Source organism: Hordeum vulgare, chromosome 7H, assembly GCF_904849725.1.
Source record: "Hordeum vulgare subsp. vulgare chromosome 7H, MorexV3_pseudomolecules_assembly, whole genome shotgun sequence".
NCBI classification, from domain to species: domain Eukaryota; kingdom Viridiplantae; phylum Streptophyta; class Magnoliopsida; order Poales; family Poaceae; genus Hordeum; species Hordeum vulgare.
Window position 1 is genome coordinate 615,755,182 of NC_058524.1, and position 24,483 is coordinate 615,779,664.

At 46.6% G+C, this 24,483-nt stretch overlaps 1 pseudogene; it reads right to left on the bottom strand.

Moving 5' to 3' along the window:
• Positions 1–41: 41 nt before the first annotated feature.
• LOC123409535 lies at positions 42–1,219 on the bottom strand (annotated as a pseudogene).
• Between the last annotated feature and the right edge of the window lie 23,264 nt (positions 1,220–24,483).

Here is a 24,483-nt window from a genome sequence, read left to right on the forward strand (position 1 = left end):
ATCTCCACCACCCATCCTGCAGCACATAATCCCATCAGATCTCACCCTTCCCTCGAGCGTGGGACCCGTCGGCACGTATGCGCCGTCGCCGGCTCGAAGTCCTCGAAGCAGCCGCTGTGGCGCGCGGGCTCGTGATCTCGATGAACGCTGACGACGGCGCTGGTAAGCACTGGCCGGGGCCGTAGTAATCGGCTCGCTGGCCTTCCCTCGACCATGGTTCGCTCGCCGCGACCGAGCAGCTGCTCCGGCCCCGCCGCGGCGGCTCCCCCATGTCCATCTCGACGATCTTGGCATGCTCCTCGCCGGACTTGTCCATCTCCTGCATGCACCAGACACACATACATTCCCTGATTCAACGATGCCGGCCTACACGATCCCGAGGTACTACGTACTAGCGCTCGCGTGCGGGCTTACATAGGAGCGGCGGCGCCTGGGGTGCTGCGGCGACCGGCGGTCGACAGGGGCGGCGGCGGCGTGGTCTTCGTCCTCGAGCATGCGCATGCGCTGCGCGCGCACGCGGGTCTGCGCCATGAGGAGGGCCTGCATGCGTCGGAGCGTGGCCCTGTCCTCCTTCCTCACCAGGTGGCCCCTGATCAGCGCCTGCAGCTTCACCAGACCCCTGAGCGCGCACAGAGCCTTCCTTGCCTGCACCACCTCACATGCTCAGCTCAAATCAAAAAAAGAAATGCATTTGTTTCTGCACAATTTGCTCAATTGCATCGGCATTGCTAAATCAGGAGTATGTGTTAACATTGTGTTTTAATCGAGCTAATCACATGGAAGATGGATGGACCAACACATTATCAAACTTGTTGGCGTCAAGCTCACCAGGTAGCCTCTGAAGGTGGCCTGGATCCTTGCGGCCGCGGCCTCCTGGAAAGGGGTGGCATACAGGTTGAGGTCGTCCTCCGCCTCGGGGGGCGTCAGCCATGGCCACCGCCACGGCGTGCTTGCTCTGCTCAAGTTCGCGCTCCGACACCGCCACCGCCACCGACAGACCGCCAGGTTCCACAGCCAACGGCGACGGTGCGGCGGCGGTCTTGACCAGCGGCGCAGGCCTCCGGAAGCTCCATCGCCTCTTCTCCCTCGGGCTGGTAGCCACCGGCAGCTCGGCCAAAGGCGTCGAGTCACACCGTGACTGCCCCCGCTTGTCCCCTCTCCGGCCACCACCCTTCTTCCCGGCCAAGATGCTCCTCAGCCACCTCTCAGCCTTCCCCATTGCCGGCACCTTCGATGAACCGCCCTCAGCCACAACAAAGCCGATGAACGGGTGAACTATATTATAGCCCATGGCAACAAATTAAGAACCCTATGCATTGCAAGCGCCATCACCAACCCGACAACCACCACGGCCGCGCTGCGCGAGCTTGGAACAGTAATACAACGTGTCAGTCATCCGACGCGGGCCACCGAGCAATGGCATAGCGAAGGAGCTCGAGCTCGCGGCGCGGTGGCGCCCGCTCCCCACTTCCATCTCCCTCCTCTCTCTCCTCCTTGCCGCCCCCACATGCCACCGCTACGGGAGCGCACAAAGGCGAAGGAGCGGCGAGAGGAGCTCACCAGCGTCGATGGGAAGGCTCGGTGCAGTCGGAGGAGCTCGGAGAGAAGAGATCGACGACGGTGAGCTCTCGGGTCCGAGGTTGAAGAAGAGGAACGAGGCGAAGCTGCGTCGTGCTCCGGTTTGATCCAAAGCTCGAGGGGGTCGAGGAGGATGTCGTGGAGCGTCTGGGCTCGACGGAGAGGAGCGAGGCGAGCGGTGGCCGCGAGCTCACCGTAGCATGGCCATGGCGGCGTTCGGCCGGACATGGGGAAAGGGGCAACAAAGGAGAGGAGCTCCTTGGGGGCGCGAGGCGAGGCGAAAAGGAGGCTAGGGTTGGAGAGGCGCTCAGGGTGGCATTATCCGCGTCGGGGAGCCGTGTAATGCTCGCCATCGAGGGCATTCGCGCGCGGACGGATGTGGCGCCATGGCCTCCCCTGCCTCTGTCGGGAGGTGGGAGAAAGGCAAGTCTAGCTGGGCTGGGCCAGCCTGTACCAGCTGGGCCTAAGTGCCTAGTAGCTTTCTTCTTTTTATTTTTTCTTATTTTTTTTGTTTCTGCTTTCTTTTATTATTTTCTGCTTTATTTAATATCAGCAACTATTCCCTATAGCAAAAATGTGTGACATGGTCCAACACATATCTTACAGTATTTTAAATGACCACAAAAATAATTAGGCCCATTGGAATATGTTTGGATTTTTCCATGGAATTTAAGAGCACTTTTAAATGCAAAAATGACTCTGTTTTGATGGTGGGGTCCACACCAACATCGAGGGTGATGTTGTTTTCCTTAATAATAATTGTTTTGGATTATTCCACAATTGTGCAATATTTTTCCGATGCTGTTTGTGGAATTATTTTATTTTCATATAATTCAAGTGGCTTTTTACGTGGAATTTGAAAAGAGATCTGAATTTCAACTTGATCATATCCAATTTAGCAAAATGATTTGTTGCTGATCATGGTCTCCTTGTCTTATGTTACTCCAAACATTTTTTTCATTATTCCACTGAATACATTTGTTTTCAATTTTTCAACGGAGTGTAAGTAATGTGTATATTGTGTGTGTTTCAATTTTAATAATAAAAACAATTTATAAATTATTCGGTTAGTTGTGCGTTGCACGTGCATGCTAACTAGTTATAGAAAATTAACTAATACTAATAACAAACCTATTGCTTCGTATTGTCGAGATCCTAACTAAGAAACAGTCATTATATGAATAAATACCTTTATCATAAATGAGTAGATATGTCATATAGTTGTAGCAACTGCAATTTTTTATCTAAAAAACAAATGGGATTCTCGGTTGTGAAGCTTGCAGACTTCCTCAGTCTTAGTAATCAGTGTACTCCTTGTATTTGCTTATCCTGATGGTTGGTCAAATAATAAAAATGTTGTATTTTCACAGGTGGTGGATAAAGATGATCGGGAAAGATATATGGTAGTTAATGAAGACGATTACACGTGTGAGGCTAGTGGGGGTTCCAAAGATGATGCCTTGCAATTCTGGTTTTCTATTTTATAAGACGATTTGTCTTGTCTAAATGTTTGAAATCTTTTGTTAAAAGTTTATACTTGTGTTTAGAGTAAGTACAATATAGCTGAGTCAGCTGGCTATAAGGAATAAACTAATATTTTTTGTTTAGTTAGAGGAAAGAGAAGAGGAGAGAAAAGGTAAGCGTGCTCTTAGATAAGAGCCAGCTCTAGCACGTGTTCCTAGGTATTTTGTGAGTATGAAAGGTGGATCATATAATAAAGAAGTAGTACACTTTTACAATGAACTATTATACATGTTGGCTATAAAATGAGCTATAGATGACATGACAATAGCTTATAGCCAGCAGCTGGCTATATTATTGTACTTGATCTTAAAGGCTTAAAACATTGGCTTTACTTTTCAAAATAAAAAATTCCAGCCATTGGCTTACCGTTTTACTAGGTTACCGCCGTATGTTATCCATAATACCCAATGTGCTGTTTTTGATGGTGAGACCAATTTCCAGTTTTTGATGGTGAGACCGACATGCACTGAAGTTCTTCATCTTCCACATGTTTATTATTTGGTAGGAGTCAGTTTGACCTGCCAGGTTGTCACGTCCAAGATGCGACCTTATCCTTAATTTGGCACGAGGGCCTCGTCAGGGATAGAAGCGCATCTCGTCGTGTCGCAAGAATGGATATCGTTACAAGTACATGTACTGAAAAGAAGAGATATATACATAGAATTGGCTTACACTCGCCACAAGCTACATCAGAGTCACATCAGTACAATACATGAAAATCATGAATAAGAGCAGGGTCCGACTACGGACGAAAACAAACGAGAAAAGTAAAACGACGTCCATCCTTGCTATCCCAGGCTGCCAGCCTGGAACCCATCCTAGATCGATGAAGAAGAAGAAGAAGCAACTCCAAATGAACAATCAACGCGTTTGCGTCAAGTAACCTTTAGTTGTACCTGCAACTGGTGTGGTAGTAATCTGCGAGCCATAGGGGACTCAGCAATCTCATTTCCAAAGGTATCAAAACTATCAAAGCTTAATAGGTGAGGTTGCAGCAGCGGCTTAGCATATATTTGGTGGCTAAACTTACGAGTACAAGAATAAAGAGGGGATGATCTACGCATAACGGACGTGAACTACTGATGATCACAAGAACTCCACCGTGTCCTCGATCGGAGAAGGAACTCACGAAACAGACAATCACGGTTACGCACACAGTTGGCATATTTTAATTAAGTTAAATTCAAGTTATCTAGAACCAGTGTTAAACAAAGTTTCCACGTTGCCACATAACCGCGGGCACGGCTTTTCGAAAAGATTTAACCCTGCAGGGGTGCTCCAACTAGTCCATCACAAATTACCACAAGCCGCATAGAAATCCTCGATCACGCCACTCGCGATCTCCTCGGACTCCTTAGTGGAAAACCTCAACTCTGAGATTACCCAAAGCATCACCGGAATCCCGATGCACAAGATATTTCGTCAAAGGTAAAACTAATCCAGCAAGGCCGCCCGACGTATCGACGATCTCGATAGGAGCCGCGTATCTCGTTCTCAGGACACGACGGATGAGCTAGACGTCGGGATCGCTAAACCTATTGGTGACCAGGGGGCGTCGGACATCGCTCAGGTGGGACCAACACTCATGAGGAGCACTGGCCCGGGGGTTGATTAAATTCCTCGGGTTAATTACTCACTATGCATTTCATTAGTTATTAGGCAAATGTAGTACCAAAGTTGGGCCTTGTCAAGGGGGTCCCCATAACAACCCCGATCGTGTTAGGAGCGCTCAATTATGAAACATAACAACAGTAGCCGAAACTAAGGGGCAAAGGTGAAACAAAACACCAGGCTAGAAAGGTCGAGCCTTCCACCTTTTACCAATGTATAGGTGCATTAAGTTAAATAACATTTAATATGGTGATAAGACAAGGAACCCATGTTTTCACATGGAAGCAACTACACCTACAACTAGTAACGCTAACAACATGATTAAGCAAGTAGTAACATAGCCAATCAGTGGTTTGCTAGGTTGAACAGTTGAAGGTTTCATGACATTGTTGAGAGGCTCATATGTAACATGTGGTAGGTAACGAGACGTAAACGGTAGAAACGGTAAAACTAGCATGTCAATGATAGTAATGGTATCTGGGGAAATGGTCATCTTGCCTGAGATCCCGCTTGGAAGAAGAACAACTCCGTGAAGTCGGCGAACCAACGTAGTCGAACGGGTCCTCACATTCCGACACGCTTGCGGAACTCTATCGAGACGGAGCAAACCGGAAGCAAACATCAATACAGATATTCACCACACGATGCACAACATGATGCACAACCTACTATGATGCATGAACAGTTCAAGATGCAATGGATGGCATGGCAATTCACCTCACGCAAACACTACACATTAAGTGAAGCTCGATATGCAACGTTGCATATCGACGAAACCCCACAATTAATTATTTAGTTCACTCCCGGTTATTAACACACGATATTAAATGTTGTTAACATGGCAAGGGGTGAAGCGGTGATTCTACAAGTCATCCTAATCGGTTAACACGCGGAACATAGAACGGAGCTACGTTACAAGAAACATGCAACACAGGAAATTATGCCATGAATGCGTCATGCATGATAGTTACAACACGGGCAAGAAGAGAAAGAAGCATGTGTCGCCACGGCGAGCGACAGGGAACCATGGCGGCAAAACGGAAACGGAAACTCAACGAGATATCGGTGCCAACGAATTGGGAGCGCGTGCGGGTCATGCCAAATAAAGATGGGGTGATCCCGGTTACCGGGTTCCCATGTGTCGAGGGCACAACAAAAGAGGAACACGTGCAACGGGCAACATTTATAGGCGCAAACATACGGGTACATCTCATACATCATATGCACAAGGTTCACGACACGTTCCAACGTATACCTTTGAAGCGTGCATATCGTAGCGGTTCGGATTGTTGCGGTGAAAAGATAGATCGTCGGGGAAGTCGTGGTACTCGGGTCTCGTCGACGGTAGTCGTACTCTTGGCGTCGGTGGTCGAACACGGTTTCGTAGATGTTCGGGGTCGTCGAGGACGTCGCTGTACTCGGCGAACTTGTCGGACCCACGGTGGCGGGGATGGTGCACGCGGTCTTCGGCGACGGCAAACAGCGACAACAACAACATCTAGCAGCTAGCAACTGATACCAACAGCTAGCAGCAACGATGGAATAGCAACAGTAGCAAGCTAGCATGGCACAACAACAACTACAACAAGCATCGCCATCAACTAGCTAGCAGCAAGCAACGCAGGCACAACAGCTAGCAGGCAATAGCAAGCAAGCACAGCAGCAACGGTAGGCAACAACGCCAGCAGGCAACGCAAGCATCAGCAACAACACAACAATGGGTAGCAACTTCGGCAGCAGCGGCAGCACAAACAATAACAACAACACATCGGCAGGCATCGTAGCACGCAACACACCGGCGGCAGGGCGGCGCGGGAGGCCACGGCAACCGGAGGCGGGGACGGACGAGGTCGGCGCCTGCAGGGGAGCTTGGCACGGGGCTGGGCTCCAGCGAGAGGAGGCGAGGCCGAGGGGCCCTGGCGCGGGAACTTGGCGGCGGGCGACCATGGCGGCGGCCGACGGCGCTAGAGGAGCTTCGGCGGGCGGCGCGGGGAGGCGAGCACGGGCGACGGCGTGCTCGGGACGAGGGGCCCTGGCACGGGAGCTCCTTCGCGAGAGCGAGGTGGCGCGGGGTTGGCGGCATCCGGGAAGCCGGCGGGCATCGCGGGGCTGTGGCGGCGCTGGGACTCGGGCAGAGGGGAACAGGGAGGAGGAAGCGCAGGGCTCGCGAGGGAGAAGGGGGAGGACGACGGCGCAGGGGATCGAGAGGGGATCGGGCGAGGGCCTCCCCTGTCGCTAGGGTTAGCCAGGGGCTGGCTGGGCCTTGTGCCAGCTCGGGCAAGAGCTAGGCGGGCTCCTCTCTCCCTCTTTTGTTTTTTTAAAACAAAAAACACCTTAAAGAAAAGGATTTAACAAAAATAAAAATAAAATACTTTTGAGCTCCTTAAAAACATACCCCAACTATAAAAAATAGATTGGACACTTTTTGAAGAATAAAATGAAACCTTTGTTTTTTTATAAATAAAAAATTAGACTCTATTTTTGCAAATAAACAAAAGGAGAGATAAAGAAAAACCCAAGGGGTTGCCCCCATATTTAATAAAAGAATTTTTAAAAGAAGACAAACTTTTTAATAGGGGTTAAAACTGAAACTTTAACGCAGCCACAAAATAGAATAAGAGAGGAGAGAAGGTTTATGTCCATGGTGCAACAAGGGTTTTGAAGTGGCTCTTGTTGCACCCACTCTCATCACACCACCACACTCACAATGCACTAACACTCCAACAACAAGGAGCAACAAGCAACACATACAAAGAACACAGTTGACGTGATGCCATGCATGATGCCATGATGCAAACTAAATGATGATGCAACAAATAAAATAAATGATGGTGCAACAAGGGTTTTGAAGTGGCTCTTGTTGCACCCACTCTCATCACACCACCACACTCACAATGCACTAACACTCCAACAACAAGGAGCAACAAGCAACACATACAAAGAACACAGTTGACGTGATGCCATGCATGATGCCATGATGCAAACTAAATGATGATGCAACAAATAAAATAAATGATGGTGCAACAAGGGTTTTGAAGTGGCTCTTGTTGCACCCACTCTCATCACACCACCACACTCACAATGCACTAACACTCCAACAACAAGGAGCAACAAGCAACACATACAAAGAACACAGTTGACGTGATGCCATGCATGATGCCATGATGCAAACTAAATGATGATGCAACAAATAAAATAATCACACGACGGAAACGAAAATAGAGGGGAATATTCTGAAGCGTCGGCATCGGGCTGTCACACAGGTGTGCCATGGCACATCCAGAATTTCGGAAAATGTTCTTTTACATTGTATTAATTAGCTGATTTTAAGGCACATCTAAACCAATGAAAATGGACCTCAATTTTTTGAAGTGTGCACACCCTCGGACCCTCCATTCTATTTTTTGGTCCGCCACTGACTGACTGAAGTAGTATCCTGAATTGATAGCTTGCCCGTCCTAGTCGTAGGTTCGTGCAAAGTATGCTCATGGTTTTCTATTAGCATCAGTTTTCTTTTGATTCTATAATCTGATGTCTGCTGATTTTTTCCCTACACCTAATTCTTGGTTTATTTCCGTCTCCGACATTTTCCCTAGTTTTGCTGTCATCTCACAAACAGCTCTGTGTCATCCCGGGGCATCACCGTGCTAGTTTTCTAGTTTCCATCTAGATGAGATCTTAAAACTTAAATAGAACATATGCTCGAATTCTACTGAAAAACAGTATAAGAAGGCCTCGAATTTTTTTTTTGCAATTTATTTTCAAATGTGCATAACAGAGGAAACGTTAAAAATGTGGATATGTCTGGCATATGCTACCGAATGATGACTATATATTCTTCGGAAGATTCTCTTATAGCTAGCGGTAATGTGCCAATTTGCATGTACATGTGCCGTTCTGGCTTGGATATGGGAAGTGCATGGGTTGCATCGACCTGGTTATGTCATAAAAATCCAATCACTTTTGAAATATTATTTATTTGTCACCTTGATTTGAGCCTAAATTTGTTCATAAACATCTTGCGTGCTTTGGACGGCATTTAATTGGATGGTTAGTACACAACATAGTCTTGATTTGGTTCAAGATAACAGAGAATTATACATACTCGACCTGCGGCTGCATTTAAGTTGGTATGTTTATTTCAATGAAGGGGACTTTATTGACTCAAACATTGGATCAAGGCGATATAAGCATGCTTAGTACAAACTTTAACTGTGCATATCATCCATTGAGACAACTCTGGGGCAAAGCATCCAACCCCATGTAAAGTGTGGCAAATGATCCAAATCCGTGCATAGCAAGATGTAGTCCATACATCTATGTAGCTTAGGTGAGGGTACTGATATGTCGGCTCGCTTTTGTTACAAGGGCAGAAGCAAACATTTGCTTAGGTCAGGAGCAACATTTTAATCATCTTATTGTTTCTAAAAAAATCTAATTAGGTTTACTGTAAATTCATCATATTTCAAAGGTTTTTGCATAACTATTACAAGAGCTGTAATTTTCTAACCGTATCACAGTACGTTTTTTAGAAACACGCATTGTCTTATCATGCATTTGTAATTTTGTATGCGTGTCTCAACAAATTGTCAGGCTTACACAACCCAAGTACAATACTCAGTACAAATAGAAAGGAAAAAAAGGATCAGCGTATCACACTCATGCCGTCAAGCGCATAAAGTGGCAAATAAAGGTCATTGTACATAGAAAAAGATGGAAATGCTTAGAATCACGTTGGCGGAGCGATGGAAAGGTTGCGTGAGATTGATCCTCTGCCTATCTTGTGGCGGCAGCACATTCTCCTCCTGGTCCTTGATTGATTCCCCTCTGCAAGCTTTCTCTCTTGCGTGCATGGAGAGAGCTTTCTCACAAAGAAGGAATCATGAAAAATTCAAGTACCAAACAGAATGGGCATCCAATCTAATCTGATGTCAGAATAAAGCAGTAACATTCTTTCATTTTTCTTTGGCATTTCGTATCGGAGAACCTTTCTTTCCTCCTCCTTTTGGCCTCGATCCATGGCATCGGTTGCAAATGCGACGAAAGGAGGATGTTCTCGGTGGATATGCCGTTTTCGGTAGCGCATAAATACGCGGCAACGTCGGTTCTCCTCCTCTCACCAAACAACGCCAACGACAACATCAACAATAGCTAGAAGGAGAAGGAACCCTTGTCTGTGGCGAGTGAGATAGGTGTATGCTGTATGTATATATGTGAGTGTGTGCATTACAGGGCAACTGCTCCATTGGCAGAGGGATGGATGTTGGCCCCTCTTACTTTGCTCTTTTGTCTATCTGCCAAAGGAGATTTGCCCCGCTATTCACCACCACCTGTTTGTGCCTCGCTGCATCCATTGTTGGTCTCTCTGTCTCTAACTGAAGGTATGCAATGCACACGTATGAAAAATTATTTGGTTGACTTGATGACTGCTCGCTGCTACAACGAGTCGGTTTTCACCTTGAGGTCTCTGCTTGCGTTCCTCTCAGCAGCAGCAGAAGCCTGCTGCTCCCGCTGGTGGCGTGGTTTTTGGACCGCATCCGTTCTCCGCCTCGCCATCGCATAACCGCGGACATCATCTGTCAATATAGTGCAGGCCAATTGTTGACTATAACTTGATATTTTTTAGAGTTGTCTTGCTGACCATAGTGCAGGCCAATATGATCCGGTCTAATTATTCAAATGACATTATTTTTTCTTGGTGACCATCACAGTTTAAATAGCGGTCTACAGCGTTTCAAGGAGCATCATTCTGAAGGGCATAGTGTATGAAAGTTAGCAGCGCCACTTTTAGCACATTGAGGCTTCCACTATTTGCCATAGCCTGCTATAAAAAAAAAATCTTCTCGGTTTCACTGTTCATCAGCTATGAAATTCATTTTTGTTCTCGGTTTTGCTGTTCATCCACCCCCCTCCCACCCCTCCAAAAAAAAACCATACCGAACAAAAACTATCGATTTTTTGAATTTCAATGCTCAATGTATAATAAATACGTAGGGTCTAATTACACTCAGCAGAATTTGCTTTGGCGTTGCAAGCAATATCGTTCCCGTTTCGGGAGGTTGCTGTTTCGAGGTTTCTTCTTGCACTACTTTTCATCTTTGTATATTTTTTAGAATATGTATAAGTGCAAAACGTCAAAAATTAAAAGACCGAGAAGTCGAACTCGAGACATCACACAATGTACAAGTTAAGGTTTGGGCCACTGGAGCCCTGGCCTCCTCAAGAAACGAAGCACGGATGATTTGTTTTTTCTATTCGTAGGAGTGAGCAGAGCGCTTATCATTGCAGGTAGAAAAAAAATATGGAAATGCAAACCACTCACGATCACATCACATTTCGTGGACCAGGGTCCATGCTCCATGGCATCCTGCTGGTGGAGCGAGAGAAAGGTTGTAAGAGATCGATTGATTCTCTGTCTAGCTTGTGGTGGCAGGACATTCTTCCCTTTATGCTTGGTTGATTCCGCTCTGCAAGGTTTCTCTCTCGCGTGCATTGGGAGAGCTTTCTCACGAAGGAATAGGGAAATCCAAGTCGCGGCATCCAATCTAATCTGATATCGGAATAAAGCAGTAGTATTTTCCTCTTTTCCTTTGGCATTTCATTTCGGCGAGCCTTTTCTTTCCTCCTCCTTTTAGCCTCGATCGACGGTATCGGTTGCAAATGTGACGAAAGGAGAGGAGCATGTGCTCGATGGATATGCCGTTTTCGGTAGTGCATAAATACGGCGTGCCGCCGGTCCTCCTCCCTCTCACCAACCAACGCCGAAGGCAGCATAAAAAAATAGCTAGAACAACAGGAAGGAACATATATATGCCGGTGGCGGTGATTAGAAAGTGAGATAGGTGCATACGGTATGTATGTGAGTGTGAAGGTGCATCGCAGGGCAGCTGCTCCATTGGCAGAGAGATGGATGTGGATTTAGCCCTCTTTGCTTCGCTCTTTTGCCTGTCTGCCAAAGGAGATTTGCCCCGCGATCCATCACCACTTGTTCTTGCACCATTTTGGGTCTCTCCGTCTGAAGGTATGCAATGCACGCATATGAGAAAGCATTTGGCTGACTTGATTGATGACTTCTCGCTGCTACAGTTAGTCGGTTTCCAGCCTGAGCTCTCCGACTTGCATTTGTCCCAGCAGTAGAAGAGGGAGGACCGCATCAGATCAGCACCCTCTCCGGCGACCTGCTGCTCCGCTTGGCCTTCCTTTGTTGTGCAGCACAGCGTCCATTCCCGATGGTGGCGTGGCCTCGTGAGTCGTGAACCGCCTCCATCCTTCGCCTCGGCATATCGCACAATTGTTTGACTATAACTTGATTTATATTCTTCGGAATCATCATATCTAGCACATGGTTTTCAATTCCAGTTCCAAAGAAAATAAATCAGAACCAACGTGATTTCATTTTGCATTTCAGCCAAAGGGCCGAAATATTCATTTAAACTTAATTAAATATGGGCACTGCTAGGCATCCATCGATGGATTTGTAGTAACCATCCACCACCCATTTAGCCGTTCGATGCATACGCGCGCACCGTCCGATCACACCGTTCACCACACAAAATTCCGAAACAACGCTTCAGTTGCGGAAACAAGCACGCTGCTACGCATAATTTCTGAAACGATGGTTGAGTTGCAGAAACTTTCGCTTTGTTGCAAGAAATAAATTTTGGACCCGTTAATTCCTGAAACAACGGTCGAGTTTCAGAAACAATTTGCTTGTTGCAGAATTTTTTTTCCTTCGTCTTTCTGCAACATAGGTACTTTTGCGAGAGAATTTTTTACAACAAAGGTCATGCTTCAGGAATTTTTGCAACAAAGGTCAAGTTGCGGAAAAATTTTCGTCTCTCCCTTCTCCGATCTAACGCCGCCGCTGCCCCATCAACCAGCCGTAGCACGTGCCCCGACCCCTGCCCGCCCGCCCGCCACACTCGCGGCAGGGCAACTCGGCCGCAACCATGCCTAACTCACCCAAGGTGTTCTCCTCCTCGGCGGCCGCAACCTCCCGACGCTCCTTGCTCCGCCGCCTCCTCTCCTCGCCGGCCGTCTCCGCGGCCTGCCTCCTCTTCGGCCTCGCTGGGTTCCTCGCCGCCGCCATATCCGTCGCCTGGGACCGGCGCCCTGGGGATGCCGCGGGGGGCGCCACCGAGCTCCCGGCGGGCCACGCCACCGGATCGCGCGGCAGGCACAAGGTCATGGCCTTCGTCGGGATCTTCACCGGGTTCGGCTCCGTCGGCCGCCGCCGCACGCTCAGGCGGACGTGGCTCCCCTCCGATCGACAGGGCCTCCTTCGGTTAGTTGGCGGAGGGGCGGCGAGACGGAGCAGGCCGGCCGCGACGAGGTCGTCGGGGCGGAGGCGGAGGCGGAGACACAGACGGGTAGTTTCCTGAAACAACTGCCCAGTTTCTGAAACAACGATCCAGCTTCAGGAAACGGTTCGCGATCAGATCGATGCCAGATCCAACGAACCAGCGGGCGCGACGGATGGATCACGCGGATCAGTCGGTGAAAGGTAAGACTTTCCCATAAACAAAAGAGTTGCCAGCCAAAAAAAAGAGAGTCGATCGTGTCTGACTCATGTGTCATGACCTTGGCGATCACCGTTAAACACTAGCTGGAGCTGCTAGCGGCAGAGACAAGCTAGGATTTCACGATCCACATTCCCAGGAATAAGACGATCGACAAGTTCGAGCCATTGGCATTTGGCACACGAAGCTGCAATGGAGTTGAGATCAGCGAATAGCATTAGTGTGTGTTCCTCCCGGCATCAGAGCGAGGCCGAGGACCGCATCAGCGCCCTCCCTGACGACCTGCTCATCCTCGTTCTAGCCGGCCTATGCTGCACCTCTGCCGCCGCACACATAGGTGTCCTCTCCCGCCGGTGGGGTGGCCTCTGGACCCGGCTCCACCAGATCGCCTTCTGCGGCGTCCCGTTCCCTTCTCTCGAAGCAGCGCTCGGCCGCATCGACTCCCCTGCGGTTTCCCTCCTCGAAATCCACGTCCCGCAGAGGTAGATCCCAGGGGTTCGACGGCCCGACCCCGTCGTCATCGACTCGCTGCTGCGCGCCGCCGCTCGTCTCGCACCTGAGAAGTTTGCCTTCCACCTCCGGTGCATCTCGACCAATGCCCAACTGCCATGCTTCTACCGCGCCACTTCGATCGTGCTGGACTCGCGCTTCCTATTGCTCCGTGTGCCGTCCGGAGTCGGGTTCCTCGTGTTCGAGACGCTGTCCCTCTCGGGCTGCGTCGTCAACTTTGATACCTTGCTCTCCCGCTGCCCGCGCCTGCGCATCTTCAGGCTGAAGATGACCTGTTTTTTGTCTCATGAGGAAGACCTGAGTGTCCAGTTGTCCACTCGGCGTCGCTGCAGGAGCTTGCCATGCAAATCCAGGCATCATGGCTACATTGTGTCGACATTGTTGCCCCCTCGCTTAAGCAAATAACTATGTCCTTAGTTGTCTGGAACATGGAGGTCAGCGTCTATGTTTTAGCGCCTATGTTGGAGAAGGTCTCGTGGTGCTGCTCCTATAACGGCGGGTATGTCGCCTTTGGTCTTTGGCGGCTCGAGCAGCTGAGGCTGCAGACGGCAGAGAGGCAAGGACAACTCCCTTCGCTGCAAATTCATGCCTGCACCGTGCGTCGCCCTCTCCTACTCAATTTACCGCAAGCTACGACTAAGCTAAATTTTGTGAATGATATTTATCCTGCTGAAATCGTTTTCCCAGCGTTCCTGTACTTTACACAGTGAAGCACTCAATTTTACGCGGGAGATAGAGAAGCATATGTTTGTTGCCTTCTCTGTTTTAGAGTTACATATTGAAACAAACGGGCATGTTTTTTGAGCATTGGTGTTTCATCTCTTTGAGATGGATCGAATTCGTAATGATATGCAGAGGCTTAAAATCTTCCTACAGAGATCAACGGTAATTATTTGCCCTCATTATATATCTCGCTAATGCATTATAATAAGTAACTCACATAAAGATCGTGGTTTTAGGGAAAATTAAGATAGATGCCCACCACATTGTCCTTGTCAGCCCACAAACTGGAGATCTCAGACTATCTTCTTGACTGCTCTCAAAGAAGTGAAGATTTACGGATTCAAAGGAGGCAAACATGAGATTGATTTCTTAAAGCTGATATTCGAATGTGCGCCAATGCTTACAAGAATGATTGTGAAGCTATCACATGAGGCCTCTGCAACTGCAAGTAACAACGGATGCACAAAGATATACAACATCTTCGAGGCCCATCCTTCTGTGGAATCATGTGTTTTATCTTATTAACTCCGGTGAGTATATGTTCCAGATAAAGTCATAACGTCAATTTAAAAAGCATGATTGTGCGTATGTATCACAATTATTGACGCTATATTTGTGTCTGCACCACCTAGTTTCTTGTCATAACTTATAATAGATGTTGAATGATCGAATTGGGTGATACAAAACTTTTTATACAGGCTTTCTTAGCATAGTTTCCCTTTAAGTTGTGCAATCTTCTAGGGTGTTCCCCTCTGTTTAGCATATAGTATACCATTTGAAAAAGGCACTTTGTAAATTACCTCCACTTTGTTATGTCGTCTGAAATTAATTAGCCTTTGGATTTGGTCGTTTGGCACAAGTTATTTAGTTCACGTGTTATTTGCTTGTGACAACAATGTTTACGAATATGGCGACTCCTTTAGCATGTTACGATACTGGCCGGAGTTGCTTGCCTTCTTTGCAGGGTTCACACATGCCAATCAAGATTGTCCACGGACATGATTCTCATCCTCTAGTTTGTGGATTCATGATGCGGGTCGACATGATTATCCTTTCACATGATGACTCGGTTGCAGGAATTTGTCTGGTTTGGTGCAAGCTTTCAATAGAGCCATTGTTTTAGCAGTTCACTGCAGCTTGTTCTACAAATTGTGAATTTTATTGACTCCAAATGAAACACCTAGCAGATACAACTACATTAGTACACACCCGACCACTGCACAGTTAGGACACGCACAACCAACACGAACATGCACACACAGAGAACGCGTCGGCAAAGAGCACCAAGTGGAGGAGGGCGCCGGCCGATGGAGGAGGGCACCAGCCGAAGGTGGGGCTCCAATGGGGAGCAGGCCGTTGTGGGGTGGGGGGTGGGAGTGGACGACACGGGGGAGAACGAATGAGAGTTGTACCATGTGGAAGAAACTTAAGTGTCCCGCGGGCCTTTACCGAGAATCTGTCGGTGCGACGATCGGTAAAGCTCCAACACTAGATCTAGGGTTCACCATGTACCGAGGATCCCTCTCGGTAAAGGTCCTACACTAGTTATAGGGTTCACCTTTTACGGAGAGGCACTCTCGAAAAAAGAGACTTATACCAAGATGTACCCTTGGAAAACATCCTATACGCGCCCTTCACGGATGTCACAAGGACATCAAAAAGTATTTTCCATGCCACTTTCTGACATGATTTCATGCGCCGCCTTGCATATCTGCAATTTCAGGGGATGAAATCCTAGCAGAGCAATAAATGACTTCAATATTGCACGCGGGTCCTAAAAATGCGATGGTCTGGCACGTGTCACGCGATGGCCTTCTGTGAGAGCATGAGAAGTTTCGAGGCCAACGGAGCAACATGACCCGCACATTCCTCACAAACCTCGGTATTGAGCATCTTGCTAGTCTCCACAAGAAAGTTTTTAGCCTTCCCTGGTGCATCAACCGACCAAAGTGAAGTCCATTCCTGGCCTCTTCTTCATAGTTTGATCTGGCTGCATTGCCCTCTAGCTAGTCCTCTCTCCTCCTCATAGTGTCTACTAGCATACGATATGCGTATCTGACTGTGAATGTGCCATTTTTCTCGTAGTTCCACACCAACGAATCCTCTAGGTTTCTAGTGCACGGGGGGGTGGTGCTATGGATGGAGTTTATATTCGGCGCCAAAAAGACTTGTTGTAGCACGCCCCTTCTCAAAGTTGCACTAGTTGCATCAATCAGTTCTTCAACTTGCCTCGACAGGTCCCTTGACAAAGAGACAATCGGACTCATGATAACATTATTAGGAAGCCAATTATGTTCCCAAATCATTGTAGAAACACTGTTGCCAGTTTTTCTTATAAGTCCTTGGTTTAGAACATCCCTGCCAACCAGAATAGCTCGCCATATTTGCGATGGCCCTCTACCCAATTCTGTTGTCAATATGGATCCATTGGGGAAGTAGATGGCTTTGAGCATTTGTCACATAAAGATTCCAGATTTTGCAACAGACGCCATGACTGTATGGCAAGCAAGGACAAATTGAAAAGTTCAAAATTTTCAAAGCATAGATCCCCCATAAATTTGGGCTGTCACAGTCCTCCATGAAACCCAACTAGGATTGTGTTTTCCTTCCTTACTCCCAAAGTAAAACTGCCTTATCAACTTGTTCAGATGCTCACATAATCCTCTTGGTACCTTGAAACAAGACATAGAAAATCCTGGCACTTCATGGACCACATATTTTACCAGCACTTCCTTGCCTTGAAAAGAATTAATTTTCTCTATCCATCCTTTAACATTCTCCATAACTGTCCTTCAAATATTTGAAAGCCCAAAAATTTGGAAGTACCAACATCACAAGGCATACCTATGTACTTTTCATTGAAAGACTTATTCGAGACATTCAGAATACCTTTGATCTCAACTTTTGTATCAACGAGGCAACCTTTGCTAAAGAAAATAGAATATTTGCTTGAATTAAATCTCTAACTTGAAGCTTGGCAAAACCGTTCCAACAGGTTTGACACCTCTCTTGCCCCGTCATATTATTGGCTTTGAATAGCAGGCTACCATCAGCAAACAAAAGGTGGTTTACGGGTGGTGCCGCCGGCGCCACTTGTATCCCTCCAATGTGCAATGAGTGATCTTAAAAAATTAGGTGGCAAGAAAAGCCCTCTGCTGCCAACAAAAACAAATAAGGTGAAATCGGATCTTTCTACCGAAGTCCCATGCTCGGCTTGAATTCATCAAATTTCTTCTCATTAAAAGAATTGAATAGAAAGCAGAAGTAACAAGGTTCATTGTATCTAGGTAGCACACGCTTTATCGGATGGCACATTTGTATATGACAGGAGGTGAGCGCACTAGGGCCTCCAGCTAGGATGCTGTTCTTTTGGTTTGTCGTTTTGATTTCTTGAGGTTTTCCCAGGTTTCTTTCGTTTTTTTTTCTTTTGGTAATTTATCTTGAAATTTAACCTTTAACCTGTCTTTGTTGCTGCCTTTTCATTTTTACTCTTTTCCAATTCAAGAATTTATTTAAAACTATATAGGTATTTTAAAATAAATTTACTAACTTTTATTTTAATGAACTTATTTTAATTCATGAATATTTGAAAATGTGGAGATATTTTTGATAATTCGAGGACATTTTATCGAATACATGAAGACTTTATTTAAGTTCATAAACCAACTGAAAACAACGCTTTCTCAGAATTCGAGAAAATCTGTTAATATTGTTAAGCATGCATAACTTTTACAAGTTGTCATCAATTATTTAATTCTATGAATATTTCTTAAAAATCAACGTACTTTTTATTGCACGGATATTTGCACGAGATGGAGAAAGGCGTGGAGGTCCGTTAAATTTTTTACTTACACATTCCTTTCAACGAACTAAAATGCTCGCCGTTGGCTGATCCATATAGCTAGCCTACTGTCCCGAAAAATAAATTAGCTAGCCTACTGAATTTCGGTTTTGGGAACTTTCCACATGATCCAGTCCGGTTTTACTGGTTTTGAAAATTATCAAAAGCTTCCATTGAATTTCCTCCTTTAGTTTTTATCTCTTTTCCATTTCCTAAATTTTCCTTTTATAAAATACGTTTTCAAATAATTATACTTCAAAATATTTGCATTTCTAAAATAACACCATATACAAGAAATTTTCATGTTTTAAAAAATATTCTAAAATATTTCTAAAATATTTTTTAGATATATTCTAATAAAAATGCATAGAAATTTTAAAAAATTTCACCCTTTTTCAAAATAAATTAATAAGAATTCGAAATTTCCAGAAGAGTTATATTGTTTTTAGATAATTATTTAGAAAAATAAAAATAGTTCAGAAAAGTTTTCAAAATTGTTCGCCCTTATAAGAAAATGTTTGTATTACTAAAAACATATTCACAAAATTTTCATTTGACAAAAAAACATGTACTTCAATATTTGAGAAAATATTCACAAAAGTATAAGAAAAACCCTGATTTTTAATTTTATTATTTTGTTTCTAAACTTTCCTACTCACAATTGTTTTGGGAGAAAACCGACCAGAAACCGCCACGGTGGGTAAATAGGTTGGTCTGGTCGTTACAATAAGATTTGAATAGTGGCCAAAATGGAGTAACCTAAATGGGTGACTTCTATTTGGAGAGCAATTAACGAAGAAGCGCTCCTTTGGAACCTCCCCAAGGGTCATTTGGGGTGAGCTGACAGCGCGTCATTGGGGTGCACTCAGCCACCAACACCTTTCGTGCTCCGGGCACTTCCTCCATTTTATTATTATTATTTGGTTTTTCACCGATTTTTCTTAGTTTTGAAAGAAAAAATTGAAACCATTTTTTCTTGTTAAAAAACGTGTTTTTTTTCTTCTGCTAGAGGCTCAGTTGTGCCTTTTGAAAAGGAAAAAAAAACAAGTTTTTTTTTAATTCTACAAAAGGTATGGTTTTACTTCTTCAAGAGTCACAGTCGTGCATCTAGGAAACAAATAAAAAGATGTGTTTTATACTTTTGCTTCTGCGAGAGGCACGATCGTGTCTCTCGAAAACGAAGAAAAACATGTTTTTCACTTTTGCGAGAGGCATGATTTTGCTTCACGAGCGGCACAGATTTGTTTCCGTGAGCGGCACAGATTTGCAAGATGGATTTTCCCTTCTGCTAGAGGCACGGGATTTATTTTCGTGGAGGCATGGATTTGCTTCCGCAAGAGTCATAGTCGGGCTTCTTTCAAACAGAAAAAAATATGCTCTGAGTTTGGTTTTTTTCGCTGGGATTTTTTCGCAAAGAGAACTTCGTCATTACCAATCAATATGGGATATAGTTTTGAAATCTCAAACGAGGAGTCCAACGATAAAAATGATTCACGATTTAGACGCATGATTTAAACGATAAAGCGTTTTTAATAAACAGATCTATCAAAAAAAAGAAAAACTTCAAAAACTTTGAAGTGCGTCACTCGTTATAACCTGAGAAGATGACAATGGCATTCGCAAAGAATGTTTATTAATTAGTGATTTCGGATGTTTGGTGTGAGTGTCGCCATGGAGCGACCGGTGTGCGCACCCTACTCTCACGCTGGAATATCTATGGGCCAACCCAATTTACGGGATGCACCGCAAACAGTCTTTGGTGTTAGAGTTTAATTAATTAATTAAGTTAATCTCTACTTGTAACCGCACGCACGATGCGGGAACCGACGTATGCGGGAACCGTCTTTCCCTGACATATAAAGTTCATCATCAAGAATAAAGTTAACAGTTGTTTTCATTTACATCTCTCTCTCATTTCAATCACAATACGTTATCAGCACTGCTTCTTCCAGAGTGCCTTCGACGAGGAGAGATCAACAGGAAGAAAAGGTAGGATGCCTCGTTCAATGCCGACGAACCTTCGTCGCCTGCTGCAGAACGACGTCCGTCGTCGCCGCCTTGTTGCTCTCCACCGCAGGTTCGGAGAGCGTCGCCGCTTCGACTGTCGACGCCATGGAGCGGGTCGCTACATCGGCCGCCGCCACGGCGCCGGTGGCTACCGAGCGATCCGTCACGGCCTGGGCACCCGGTCCCTGAGCGGTGCAAATCTGGCAGTTGGCGCCGAGCCCCGCGCCCCGCTCGCACTGGATGCCCTCGGCTGGCTCCTCGCTGGCCTTGCCCCGCCGATGCTCGGGGCAGACGTGGCACAGGGAGCGCCGCCGCCGGGCTTTTGGTGCTCTGCCCATGGATGGGTAGTTTGCCCACTCCACGGGTACGAAGCTGTCGCCGCCGTGGACTCCGTCGAGCACGCCCCCGTCACCATCTTCGAGGTCGGCTCTACCAGCGCCGCCGGGCCACGCCTCCTGTCTCCGACCCCCGCGGTTGTCGAGATGGGGAGCGGTTCCTCCGCCTCTGCGCCCGCCCCGGCCGGAGTCTCAGCCTCCACCTTCGCGTTCGGCTCCTCCGCCCCCGCGCCGACCAGCGCCTCCACCTTCGCGTTCGGCGCCTCCGCCCCCGCGCCGACCGGCGCCTCCGCCTCCGCGCCCGTGCCCGCGCCGACCGGCGCCTGCGCCTCCGGTTTTGGCTCCGCTGCCCGTAGTTTCTCCTGCGCGGCGGCCGTCGACGCCATCGCGCCCGCGGTGCCGGCTGCGCACCCACGCCTGCGCCTGCAGTCTGCAGCGCCGGCTTCGCCCCCGTGCCCGCGCCTGCCGTCCCCGACGTCGGCGACCCCTCCGACGCGCCGCCTGCTGATGCCCTTCGGCCTCGCGGTGGCGGGCTCTCCGTCGAGCAGCCGCGCCCCGCGCGCTGGCTCCTGGAGCCCGGCTGCCCTGGGGCTCGCGAACGGCGCCTCGCCCGGCTCTCTGCACCCGGGCGGGCCTTGCGACGAAGAGGAGGACGTGCGCGGCGGAGGCACACTCGCCTGTCACCGGTGAAAGCTGCGGTGCAGCACGGGCGGCTCTCCCTGGCGCACTTGTTGTTCTTGCGCTGGTGACTGAATACTAGCTGAGTGCTGCCTTATCCTCTCGGTGACTAAATAGATGGCTGTGTACTACGGTGTTGGAAAGATCTAGCAGAGCACACGTGGTCTAGCAGTAGTATACTAGTACTATTTGATATCTGCTTTAGGTTAATTCCAGTAGCATCAACAGTAGATCTAGCAGTAGACTAATCCCTGGTTTAGATCCTGCTTAATTCCTGTTTTAATTTCTGTAGAATACTTTGTATTCCAGCATATATGTGATGTAATATATATTTCCATGTTTGCTACATGTTGAGATTTATTACCCGTATTATTTGTAATTGAGATTTTAAATTTCTTGCAAATAAAAATCAACCCCTCGTCTTAATTGAGCTTTTGGCTTAATACGAGCACGAGTTGATATGCAAAATTTCAAAGTGTTTTTCTTTCAAATTGATGTTTTGGGACCACACAGTAGTGAGTTGATCTACTGCATAGCAGATTATCGCCACTACGATTAAGCCTACATTCTATCATATTGATATAATGATTGCTTAATATTGTGCCCTCCCATACATTTTATTAAGTTATGACATAAGGTACTAGAAACATGAGTATCTACTGATTTTTATCAGATTATACTCTCTAGTTCTGAGAGACGGACCCCGAATTTTCTTTCGGGGCGTATCTACAATGTGTCAAACTTAACAATTTGAAAGTCACACTAATGATTTCAAGCCCATTTCTTGAAGTTAACATTAATTTTGCAACGTTCAATACAACGTAACCATGAAGGTTTTTATTTACCACGGTGTAAATGAATAATCTCTGGTTTACCCATGTAGGTAACTAATGGCTGGAAGAGAGTTCGGTGCACTCGACCTCAATGGCCACAACTATCCTACCTGGGCCATGGACATCAAGATCGCTCTTGCATCCCGTGGATTAGTGCGTGCAATCCAGACTCCGGAAGATCCTCTTCCGGATGGAGTCACGCCGTTGAGAGATGAACAGAAATATGCCGCCTTATACATCATAAGGCACCATATCCACCCAGATCTCAAATCTGAATATTTGGAGGAGGAATCCCCACTTACTCTGTTTCAGGCCCTCAAGACGAGGTATGAACAGCAAAAGGCAGTTGTCCTGCCGGAAGCACTCCATGATTGGACGCATATCCGACTCCAGGATTTCAAATTCATCGGGGCATACAATCACGAGGTTCATAAGATAAGTTCCAAATTACGCTTTTGCGGGAAGGAACCTACTGATGTGGAAAAGATAGAAAAAACTCTGTCTACTATGCTCCCATCTGAAAGGGTCCTCCAGCAACAGTACTGCGCTCGTGACTACCAAGTCTATTCCGACCTCATTCATATCCTACTTCAGGCTGAAAAGCATGATGAACTACTCGCTAAGAATGGTTCTCAGCGTCCGGTTGGTTCCCAACCTCTGCCTGAAGTTCATATGAACGTCGTGAACAAACGAAAGTTTGATGGTGCGTCCCATGGCAAGCCATCGAACTTCAAGGGTAAACGCAAGCGCAACCGGAACAGAAAGCCTGGAAACTCGGACCGTGGGAAAGGCACCGCAAAGCCCAAGTTTGATAAAACTAAGCTTTGTGACAAGTGTGGATGCTACACGCATCCTACCAATAAGTGCAAGACCCCGAAGCATCTGGCAATTCTGTATCAGCAATCTAAGGGACGCAAAGTACCTCACGGGAAAAGGTTTGAAGCCAACTTCGACCTTCATCCAGATGGCACCAATGGAGCTGGTGGTTCGCAAGATGTTCCTCCCGGATCTAGCAACACCATGACACTCCATACATCAGAGGATCCTACAGACACAGAGAACATGATGGTTGAGTACGCCTGAACCGACATGTTTGGAGACTTCGATTAGTCCCATTATCTCCTTAGTGATCGATTTATTAAATAAATCATATCCATGTGTGATGATTGTAATAGAACATAAGTATTGTTGTCATTTATATATTGTATCAGCACTTTGATATAATAAGATTGTATTCTATGTATTGAAATAAGGTTTTCTTATTGAAAATTCCTCATTTTTATATATAGATTTCTACGGGGACAATCCGATGGAAGAGGAATTATGCCTTGTGGACAGTGCTACCACAAACTCCATTCTGAGGGAGTTGAAATATTTTCAGACTCTGAAAAAGATGAATGGAGATATTTTGACAATCGCTGGACGCGATACGGTAATTGTTGGCACTGGACGTGCCATATTTACCCTCCCAGGTGGTACACAAGTGACAATTGAGGATGCCTTGCTATATCCCGATTCATCCCGTACCTTCATCAGTTTTCGAGATATCCGTTAAAATGGTTTTCACATTGAAACTCATGAGGACAACAAAGAAGAGTTTCTACTCTTCACAAAAGATTACGGATATGGCAAGCAAGTACTTGAAGAATTCCTTCACTATGGTCCGGACTGTACTGTACGTAAATCAAGCCCGTAGAACATGTTGCTTACAAGGTAATTTTTCAGAATGTTAATGCATTCCAAACTTGGCATGATCGCCTTGGCCACCCCAGTGTTGGGATGATGAGGAAAATTACTAGCAATTCCATTGGTCATAATTTGCTTGAGTCAAAGTTTCCTCAGTCATCAGATTTTGTGTGCACATCCTGCGCCACAGGGAAACTAATTTTGAGGCCATCACACCTTAAAATACAAGCTGAACCGCTTCAGTTCCTTGAATGCATTCAAGGTGACATTTGTGGTCCTATCCAACCATTATCTGGACCATTTCGGTATTTCATGGTTCTGATTGACGCATCTACACGATGGTCACACGTGTGCCTTCTATCCACACGAAACCATGCATTTGCCAAGATAATGCGGGAAGTAATTAAGTTACAGGTCCATTATCCAGAAAATCGGATTAAATCAATTCGCATGGACAATGCTGCAGAATTCTCTTCACGTGCTTTCAATGACTATTGCATGGCCTTGGGGATAGAAGTTCAGCACTCTGTCCCATACGTCCATACTCAAAATGGTTTGGCTGAATCTCTAATTAAAAGGATCAAACTCATTGCAAGACCTTTGTTAATAAATTGCAGCTTGCCAACTTCGTGTTGGGG